The sequence below is a fragment of the Podarcis gaigeae genome (genome assembly GCF_964106915.1).
Source record: "Podarcis gaigeae genome assembly, chromosome: W".
NCBI lineage: Eukaryota > Metazoa > Chordata > Lepidosauria > Squamata > Lacertidae > Podarcis > Podarcis gaigeae.
The window spans coordinates 15,174,018-15,185,314 of NC_139695.1; the positions used below are offsets into that span (position 1 = coordinate 15,174,018).

Below are 11,297 nucleotides of genomic sequence, written 5' to 3' on the forward strand. Positions count from 1 at the left end.
AAGAAAAACTTTTAGATCAGTAGATGAGCTGGGAAAATTCTGGAGGAAGTACAAAAAAGAATTAACTGGAGAGCCAACATTGGAACGAGAGGAAACATCGCAGACACCACAAGAAGCATAGAGAGACAAGCGCGTATTAAGTGGGGGGGGGGGGGGAGATTGGAAGAAGCAGATTATCAAAATCCTAAAATTTCTGAGTTTTTTTCTTTTTTTCTTTTCTTTTTTTATTTACTCAACGAAACTACTGTAGATAATAAATAAAAATTAATGAATCTAAAAATTATATCTTGGAATGTTAACGGTTTAAATGATAAGAGGAAGAGAAATAAAATAGAACATGTATTGAGGAAAGAACAATGGGATATTATATGCTTGCAGGAGACCCATGTGACTAGAAACCATAGAAGGGTTTTAGAAAACAAGATTGGGTCAAGAATTTATATCCTCAGGTGTAAAAAAGAAAAGGGGAATTGTGATCTATGTGAACCCTAAACTAGACGCAAAAAAAATCTTTAAGGATGATGAGGGTAGATTACTAGGGGTAAAAATAACAAAAGGTAAAGAACATTTAATTATAGTAGGAGTTTATGCACTGAATGGTAACAAAACAGAATTCTTCAGAAAAGTAGAAGCTAATCTACTGGAATTTATAGAAGAGGAAATTATTTTGATGGGAGACCTAAATGGTGTCACATCAATAGAATTAGACAGGACAGAGAGAGAAAGAAAATCCAAAAAAGGCAGACTCCCAGACACCTTCTTCCAGATGGTAGAAAACTTAAATTTGATTGATATATGGAGATATAAAAACCCAGGAGAAAGACAGTATACACATTTCTCGGAAGTTAAAAAATCAGCCGGCAGAATTGACAGCATATGGGTATCAAATAACTTAACAACTAAAATTAAAAAAGCAGAAATACAGACCAAAATTATTACAGATCACAACCCAGTCACATTAGAATTAAAGGAACACAAGAAAACTAATAAAAGATGGAGAACTTTAGATAACCCTGAGGAAATTAAAAAGTGTTTTACAAAATATTATAATAAGCTATATAATATATTATAATAAGCTATATAAAGCAGGAAATGAGACAGAGGTTGAAATAAAAGAGTAAGGAGGGAGCTGCAGCCCAATATAGTAAAAGAGGTAGTAAGGAAACACCTAGCTAGATTAAATGAATTCAACTCTCCAAGGCCGGATGAGCTGCATCCAAGGGTACTAAATGAGCTTGGGATGTAATTTCAGAGCCTTTGTCTATGATCTTTGAGGATTCTTGGAGAACAGGGGAGGTCCCTACAGACTGGAGGCAGGCAAATGCTGTCCCCATCTTCAAAAAGGGAATAAAGGAAGATCCGGGTATCTACCGACCGGTGAGCTTGACATCGATACCAGGGAAGGTCCTAGAACAGATTTCAACAGTCAGTCTGTGAGCATTTAGAAAAGAATGCTGTGATTAGTAAGACTCAACATGGTTTTCTCAAAAACAAGTAATGGCGAACAATTCAATTTTTTGGGGGGGGGATGGAATTATGAACTTGGTGGATCAGGGGAGTGCTGTGGACATAGTGTACAGTGGTACCTCGGGTTAAGAACTTAATTCATTGTGGAGGGCCGTTTTTAACCTGAAACTGTTCTTAACCTGAGGTAACACTTTAGCTAATGGGGCTTCCTGCTGCTGCCGTGCCGCCGCCGCACAATTTCTGTTCTCATCCTGAAGCAAAGTTCTTAACCCGAGGTATTATTTCTCGGTTAGCAGAGTCTGTAACCTGAAGCGTCTGTAACCTGAAGTGTCTGTATCCCGAGGTACCACTGTATATTAATTTCAGTAAGGCTTTTGACAAATTCCCCCTTGATATTCTCGTGAGAAAGCTGGTAAAATGTGGGTTGAACGAGGTAACTGTTAGGTGGATTTATAGCTAGGTGTTGTAGCTAGGTGTCTGCGAACTCTTTTAGTTTGTGTAACTTTTGATCTTTTGTTGGGATCATGTTTTCTTCCCAGTTCTTTGCATAGGCTAATCTTGCAGCTGCTGTTGTGTATAGAAACAAATTGTGAACCTTCTTTGGAATCTCCTCTCCTGTTATTGCCAGCAGGAAGGCTTCCGTTTGGTTTTTTTTAAAAAGTGAATTTAAACATTTTAAAAAATTCCTTGTATAGCATCTCCCCAAATTTCTTGGCAAGTTTGCATAACCACTACATATGTATTAAAGAGCCTTCTTATTCTGAGCTCTTCCAACAGAGATTTGATCCTTTCTTATACATTTAGCAAGTTTACTGGGCATCAGATACCATCTATAAACCACCTTTTGGATATTCTCTTTAATCAAATAACAGGCTGAAAACTTTATCATTCTATTCCATAGTTTCTCCCATGCTGCCAATTCAGTATTATGTCTGATATCTGACACCCAGTGTATCATTGCAGCCTTGACGAGCTCATCTTTAGTTTCGCATTTTAACAATATTTTGTATATTTTAGATACTAGATTTTTTGTTGTTTCCCAATATTGTTTTTTTGAATTCTCACCCACCTTCACCCACCTTTGTCCTCCTTAAAAATCTCATTTACTTGAAGGTACTGGAAGCAGTCACTTATTATACTTGCTACTTCTTCCCTTTTTAAAAGTCTTATAGAGCCCTTTTTGAATTTGAGGAGGTCTTTATATGTTCCCCACTTTCTTTCCATCCAGCTTGAGGTTTCCCCCCCTAAAAGTTCTTTATAACTTACCTAGACATTATACAGGCTCTTTCTAATCACATGATTTAAAAAAACCTTTATGCGCTTTGGTCTTATTATAGTACAGATAACCATGTCAGCCAAATGCTAGATCGAATTCTTCTAAGTCCAAAATTCCCTCATCTTTCAGTTCCACCCACTCCTTCATTCATACCAAACATGCTGCCTCATAGTACATTTGCATGTTAGGGAGAGCAAATCCCCCCTGTTCTTTGCATCTATTAAAATTTTTTATTTAATCCTAGGTTTTCCCCCTTGCAATATGAAATCCATTAAGTCCATTAAGTCTTGGATCAAATTTAGATTTTTTAAGAGTAAGCCATACTCCCAAATATTTAACTACCCCCCCCTTGATTCCCAATGTCCTTTCTAAATTTTATTTTGTCTTTTCCATATTTTTTGTAATCATCTTAGTCTCTTCTTTGTTAATGTAAAAACCAGTGAGTTATCCAAATGATGTTATTACTTCTAAGGCCTTCGGTACACTCTTCATCTGATTTTCTAATATTAAAACTACATCACCCGCAAAGGCTTTAAGTTTGTAGCTTCTTTGCCCTACTCGGATCCCTTTACTTTTGGTTTTCTCTCAATTTTTTTTTTGGCCAGTACTTCCAGCACCAAGATCATGGGTTGGCAGACTAAGGCCCACGGGCCGAATCCGGCCCAATAGCCTTCTAAATCCGGCCCGCTTAACGGTCCGGGAATCGGCGTGGATCTGTTTGTTTGGGCTGCGCCAGCGTGCGTGTTCTTTTCCTCTCCGTCACACAGCGACGGCGGCGCCTCCTCCTGACTTCTCCCCGCCCTGCCTAGAGGAGGAAGGGGGCTGGGCTTTGATTGGTGCCAGCAGGATTCTTTCCTTCTAATTGGTGCCAGCAGCTTTCTTTCCTCCTCCCTCCCTCCTCCTGGCTTCTCCCCGCCCTGCCTAGAGCCAAGTGGAAGGGGGCTTGGCTTGGTTGGTGCCAGCAGCAGCGGCGTGAGTGCTCAAGCGGCCGCCATTTCCCACTGCTGTTTCCACTGCTACTGCGGCCGCTTCTGCTCGCTCTCCCCATTAAGCTCCTTTGAGCACCCGGATGATGGCAGGGTCGTCCCTTCACAACATGGCTGGTGAGTGTGCAGCCTTCCCTCCCCATGACGCAGCTGTCGGGTTTAACGGCGCTTGCCACTTCCTCTTCACCTACACACTGTCCTGCAGGTAAGGAATCTGTGGCCGTCCTTCCCCTCCGATCGTGTCGACTGAGCTGGTATTGTGTGCGTGTGGTGAGAGAGTGGGGGCAAGAGCGTGGTCGTTTGCTGTTCTCGTTCTGGTTGAATTGTTACCGCTGGCTACCCTTCTTTCTGTGTGTGTTTGTTACTTGAATTGTGCGGGAATTGTGTGTCATTTTGTTTGCTTGTGTTCAGTTAAGTGTGGCCCTCATTAGTGGACAATTTTCCCTCCTTGCATTAAAATTTAAGTAAGAAAGAAATAAGGGGGGGTTGATTTTGCCTTAGCTGGGTAGTTTTTGTGGAGTTTGGTGGTTAACCTCTGGTATGCCCTGTGCCTGGGAGGGACTTCTACGGGAAGTCATGATGGGAAGTCACGTCATCTCTTTGTCTGTGAGATGTACTTTCAGTTTTAGGCTGAGAGCTGCTGCAGACAGTCTGAGCGTGCTTTGAGCACAGAGAGAGGATGCCGGAAAGTTCTGATGGTGTATAGACTGATTCATTGCTTGTAAATAAACGCTGTAGAATAGAAGTACAGTGTTTGGACTCTTTCCTTCTCCTTCCACACGGAGGCAACGCTGCACCTCTGCTAACCTGCCTTAGGTGATGTTCTTCCCAGAAGATTGTGCAGAAGGAAAAGCAGTATTTTCTGCGCAGGGAAACGCACTGGACAGGCAGTTTTCTCAAAGTTTTTGTGCGCTGCTGCGCTGAGCAGGAATAGCTGTTTGTGTGTGGGACTCCATTATAACCCCCCCCCCCCTACACAGCTTTGGCACTCTTGAACGTTATCCTGCCATGTGGGTGTGTTGGGGTCTGTGTCCACTGAGGGGGTCTTTTACATGTTCTGCGCTGCTTATACTGCTTTTACATAAAGAGCGTGGGTTTGCAGCAAACGGCTTGCCGCTTGGGGTAGGGTGATTTTGCAGCACATGGCACTGCTCTGAATCGTTCTGCTTCTAAAAAATTGTTGTTGTTGTTTAGTTGTTTAGCCATGTCCGACTCTTCGTGACCCCATGGACCAGAGAACGCCAGGCACCTCTGTCCTCCACTGCCTCCCGCAGTTTGGTCAAACTCATGCTGGTAACCTCGAAAACACTATCCAACCATCTCGTCCTCTGTCGTCCCCTTCTCCTTGTGCCCTCCATCTTTCCCAACATCAGGGTCTTTTCCAGGGAGTCTTCTCTTCTCATGAGGTGACCAAAGTACTGGAGCCTCAGCTTCACGATCTGTCCTTCCAGTGAGCACTCAGGGCTGATTTCCTTCAGAATGGAGAGGTTTGATCTTCTTGCAGTCCATGGGACTCTCAAGAGTCTCCTCCAGCATCATAATTCAAAAGCATCAATTCTTCGGCGATCAGCCTTCTTTATGGTCCAGCTCTCACTTCCATACATCACTACTGGGAAAACCATAGCTTTAACTATACGAACCTTTGTTGGCAAGGTGATGTCTCTACTTCTCAAGATGCTGTCTAGGCCTGTCATTGCCCTTCTCCCAAGAAGCAGGCATCTTTTAATTTCGTGGCTGCTGTCACTATCTGCAGTGATCATGGAGCCCAAGAAAGTAAAATCTCTCACTGCCTCCATTTCTTCCCCTTCTATTTGCCAGGAGGTGATGGGACCAGTGGCCATGATCTTAGTTTTTTTTATGTTGAGCTTCAGACCATATTTTGCGCTCTCCTCTTTCACCCTCATTAAAAGGTTCTTTAATTCCTCCTCACTTTCTGCCATCAAGGTTGTGTCATCTGCATATCTGAGGTTGTTGATATTTCTTCCGGCAATCTTAATTTCGGCTAGGGATTCATCCAGCCCAGCCTTTCGCATGATGAATTCTGCATATAAGTTAAATAAGCAGGGAGACAAAATACAGCCTTGCCGTACTCCTTTCCCAATTTTGAACCAATCAGTTGTTCCATATCCAGTTCTAACTGTAGCTTCTTGTCCCACATAGAGATTTCTCAGGAGACAGATGAGGTGATCAGGCACTCCCATTTCTTTAAGAACTTGCCATAGTTTGCCGTGGTCGACACAGTCAAAGGCTTTTGCATAGTCAATGAAGCAGAAGTAGATGTTTTTCTGGAACTCTCTAGCTTTCTCCATAATCCAGCGCATGTTTGCAATTTGGTCTCTGGTTCCTCTGCCTCTTCTAAATCCAGCTTGCACTTCTGGGAGTTCTCGGTCCACATACTGCTTGAGCCTTCCTTGTAGAATTTTAAGCATAACCTTGCTAGCGTGTGAAATGAGTGCAATTGTGCGGTAGTTGGAGCATTCTTTGGCACTGCCCTTCTTTGGGATTGGGATGTAGACTGATCTTCTCCAATCTTCTGGCCACTGCTGTGTTTTCCAAACTTGCTGGCATATTGAGTGTAGCACCTTAACAGCATCATCTTTTAAAATTTTAAATAGTTCAGCTGGAATACCATCACTTCCACTGGCCTTGTTATTTGCAGTGCTTTCTAAGGCCCATTTGACTTCACTCTCCAGGATGTCTGGCTCAAGGTCAGCAACCACACTACCTGGGGTATAAGAGACATCCATTTCTTTCTGGTATAATTCCTCTGTGTATTCTTGCCACCTCTTCTTGATGTCTTCTGCTTCTGTTAGGTCCTTTCCACTTTTGTCCTTTATTATGGAAATCTTTGTACGAAATGTTCCTTTCATATCTCCAATTTTCTTGAACAGATCTCTGGTTCTTCCCATTCTATTGCTTTCCTCTATTTCTTTGCATTGCTCGTTTAAGAAGGTCTTCTTGTCTCTCCTTGCTATTCTTTGGAAATCTGCATTCAATTTCCTGTATCTTTCACTATCTCCCTCGCATTTTGCTTGCCTTCTCTCCCCCGCTATTTGTAAGGCCTCATTGGACAGCCACTTTGCTTTCTTGCATTTCCTTTTCATTGGGATGGTTTTCGTTGCTGCCTCCTGTATAATGTTATGAGCCTCCATCCATAGTTCTTCAGGCACTCTGTCCACCAAATCTAAATCCTTAAACCTGTTCCTCACTTCCACTGTGTATTCATAAGGGATTTGACTTAGATTGTATCTTACCGGCCCAGTGGTTTTTCCTACTTTCTTCAGTTTAAGCTTGAATTTTGCTATAAGAAGCTGATGATCTGAGCCACAGTCAGCTCCAGGTCTTGTTTTTGCTGACTGTATAGAGCTTCTCCATCTTTGGCTGCAGAGAATATAATCAATCTGATTTCGATGCTGCCCATCTGGTGATGTCCATGTGTAGAGTCGTCTCTTGTGTTGTTGGAAAAGCGTGTTTGTGATGACCAGCTTGTTCTCTTGACAGAACTCTATTAGCTTTTGCCCTGCTTCGTTTTGATCTCCAAGGCCAAACTTGCCAGTTGTTCCTTTTATCTCTTGACTCCCTACTTTAGCATTCCAATCCCCTATAATGAGAAGAACATCCTTCTTTGGTGTCACTTCTATAAGGTGTTGTAAGTCTTCATAGAATTGGTCAATTTCAGTTTCTTCAGCACCAGTAGCTGGTGCATAAACTTGGATTACTGTGATGTTAAAAGGTCTGCCTTGGATTCGTATCGAGATCATTCTATCATTTTTGAGATTGCATCCCAGTACAGCTTTCGCCACTCTTTTGTTGACTATGAGGGCCACTCCATTTCTTTTACGGGTTTCTTGCCCACAGTAGTAGATATGATGGTCATCCGAACTGAATTCACCCATTCCCATCCATTTTAGTTCACTGATGCCCAGGATGTCAATATTTATTCTTGCCATCTCATTTTTGACCACCTCCAACTTACCCAGGTTCATGGTTCTTACATTCCAGGTTCCTATGCAATATTTTTCTTTACAGCATTGGACTTTCCTTTCGCTTCCAGGCATATCCGCAACTGAGCGTCCTTTCGGCTTTGGCCCAGCCGTGTCATCAGCTCTGGATCTACTTGTACTTGCCCTCCGCTCTTCCCCAGTAGCATGTTGGACGCCTTCCGACCTGAGGGGCTCATCTTCCAGCGTCATATCTTTTATATGCCTGTTGTCTTTGTCCATGGAGTTTTCTTGGCAGGGATACTGGAGTGGCTTGCCGGTTCCTCCTCTAGGTGGATCACGTTTGGTCAAAACTCTCCACTATGACCTGTTCATCTTGGGTGCCCTGCTCGGCATAGTTCATAGCTTCTCTGAGTTCTTCAAGCCCTTTCGCCACGGCAAGGCAGTGATCCATGAAGGGGTTCTAAAAAATACAAACAAACAAATAGAGCACGCCCCCGCATATTGTTTTGTATTCCTGCTCTTTTGGTGCCGGTTTAAACCTCCCTAGTGGCTTGCTTCGCTACTCCATAGTTTCCTTTGCCGTGGCCAACAAATTTTCCTGTCACATGCTTGGAGTTTGTTTTTGTTTGGGATGATTACCTGTGGCCACCATTTTGTGCTTTCTCACGTGGCTAGCTTCGATTATTAACAATATAGTCCAGCCCCCCACAAGGTCTGAGGGACAGTGAACCAGCCCCCTGCTGAAAAAGTTTGAGGACCCCTGACCAAGATAAATAACAGTGATGACAAAGGGCATCCTTGTCTTGTGCCTTTTTGAATACTGCACTCTCCTGATACATTGCCGTTAACACTTAAGTTTGCCCATTGTTTGTAGTATATTGCTTTAATCCCGTTAAGATTAAGGTCATTCCAAATTCCATAATTTCTAGAATCTTCAACATAAACAACCATGAAATATGATTAAATGCCTTCTCTGCATCTACAAATAGCAGCACCTTCTTCTTTGTCACTTATTTTTTCTAAATATTTGATTATGTTTAAGACATTTCTAATATTGTTCTTTATTTGTCTTGCTGGTAGGAAACCTGCTTGATCTTTGTGAATGTATACGTTTAATACTTCTTTCAATCTTTTAGCCAATATTGCAGTATAAAGTTTGTAGTCATTATTTAGTAAAAAGATCGGCATGAAATTTTTTGATTGGGGTATACTGGTATCCTGCTTGGGAATTAACCTTATGAATGCCTTCCTCCATGATGCTGGCATAACTTTTCATTGCAGAGCTCCATTCATCACATCTTTCAGTGGTGCTGCTATCATCTCCAGAAAAGTTTTATAATACATAGCTGTAAGTCTGTCAGGGACAGCTGATTTCCCTGTTTTCGCTTGCTTGATGGTTGTGTCAATCTCCACCATTGAAATTGGTTCATTAAGATGTTCTGTTTGTTCTTTTGAAAAGCGAGGGAGTTTTTATCAGTGGTTGCAAGAACCAATGATCCCTATCTTTTGAACAAAATGCTTGTTTAACCTGGAGGTAGGCTGTATGAATTGTGCATTGCTTTGTAACGATTTGTTGGGTCTCTGGACTGTAATTAAGATTGATGATGATATTACTCAATCCCTTACTGCAATTTTATTTATAGTATTGGGTTTCTTTCCCTTTTTTAATTGCCATGCTAAGAGTTTTCCAGGTTTATTTGCAGATTCAAACTCTTTCTGTTTCAGAGATTTTGTTTTCTGCTCTACTTAATTTTGCATTAATATGGCAAATTGTTTCAGGAGTATTTTTTTTAGATTTCCTGGTTTTTCCAGCAGTATTCCCCCCCCCCTTAAATTAACATTTCCTTCATTATTTTCTGTTTTTCTTCCTCTCTCTTCTTTTTATAATAAACATTTTGTTGGTTAAAAAAACCCCTTACAACCTCTTTACTGGTGTTGGAGCCAGCCATCACACGTGGCACTTGTTTAGTATAAAATAAAGACACGGAAAGCCTGCAATATTTCCATAGTAAGAGAGAGCAGCCCCTCTGTCTGCCCTTCTCCGATTTATTCTCCTTTGTTCTGTCCAGCCGCATGGCCGTTTGCCAATCTCATGTTACCTCATCCGGTCGAGCTTTTATTGCCCCTTTACCATATAAGGTAATCATTGCCCAGAGGAATGTCAGGGGGCACCCTGCAGTATTTACAAACCTCTGCCATGGCTTTATGACTCCCACATGCCCTCTTTCTTTATTTTATTAATCTAAATGTCCGTTCCAATATGGTTATATCGAGTGCGATAAGCGACTCTTGTGAAACCGGAGAACCATGCAGTACATACAGAAATTAAAGAAGGAATACATTGTATATAGCAACACAAAATAATGCAAGTAACTACTATAATAATCACTAAAATCAATAAATGTCGAAGCCAACTTCCATTCGGAAGCCAAGAATATAAGAATTCTGATTCCAAGCTGCATGGTAGGCTTCCTTTCTAGTTTATTAGCCATGCACTGATGTCACTCCTATAACACTGAGATTGGTCACTGTATGTTCCTGTAAGAGAACAAGAGCTATTAAACATGAATTTCAATGTATATTGACAGTTTGGATATATGCCCCATGATTCTTTCCCCTCTCTAATTTGAAAACAAACGGGGGCAGGCATACACACCCAACATTTAGAAGCATGCAATAAAACTTAATCATATCTTGCACAAAAATATTATTCCTCCATATCTTATGATAATTTTCTCCCCTAAAAGTATTATTCAACAATACAGTTCTTCTAGTTCGAGAGTGGCTGAGCCGTGGAAACTGCCAGCCTGAGTAGGATTCTGACGACTGCGGCTTGCCAGCTGATAAGGTGAAATATGGTGGTTTCAACTGGACTAGGTCGTCTGCTTCTCTTCCTTGTATAACGGTGCAGCAAAGGATGGCAAGGCAAATGGTTAGGAAGGCGCTTCCACGGTTGAAGATGCTCGCCATGGCCGCACGCATCGAGCTGGAACCCACAAAGGCTTGTCCTCTACGTCCACTGCCGCGTATCCTCGTCCCCACGTAATCAGCGGGGCAGGTCCATGCCATGCGGGATCAGGCAAGCGTCGGTACACCACCAAGGGGCGGGGGAGTGCCTCTTACTTCCTAAAATGCAATTCAGTGGGGTATGGGTCCTGTTATGTGGATATAAGAAATGGTTAAGCACAAAAAGAACTTGGTGAACAGCCAAAGGGATGTCTGCTGTTGGTATACTTCGACCGCCAAGCTGTTTAAGCAATAGTGTTTTGAACGTCAGGTGCGCTCTTTCCACTATCGCTTGCCCTGTGGAGTTAAAGGGTATACCATGAGTTAATTTCACATTCCACAACATACAAAATTCCGAAAATGTTTTAGAAATATATGCTGGACCATTATCAGTTTTGATGCGCGCAGGTTTACCCATGACTGAGAAACAGCGAATGGTGTGCTGAATCACATGACGAGCTGTTTCCCCCCTCATGGGCGTAGCCCATATGAATCCAGAGTGGGTGGCCACCGTGAGGTGAACCTTGGAGAGTGGAGCCAACACAGGTGTGTGTGTGACATCCATCTGCCAACACGCCAATGCAGACGTCCCCCTAGGATTGACAGCATCAAAAGGAA

General features: G+C 42.3%; 1 protein-coding gene across 2 annotated transcripts in view; it reads left to right on the forward strand.

Annotated features, from left to right (window-relative positions):
* The window catches only part of LOC310835936 (cullin-4B), a 226,760-nt gene that overhangs the window by 61,130 nt on the left and 154,333 nt on the right, over window positions 1-11,297 (forward strand). The window lies entirely within an intron of this gene.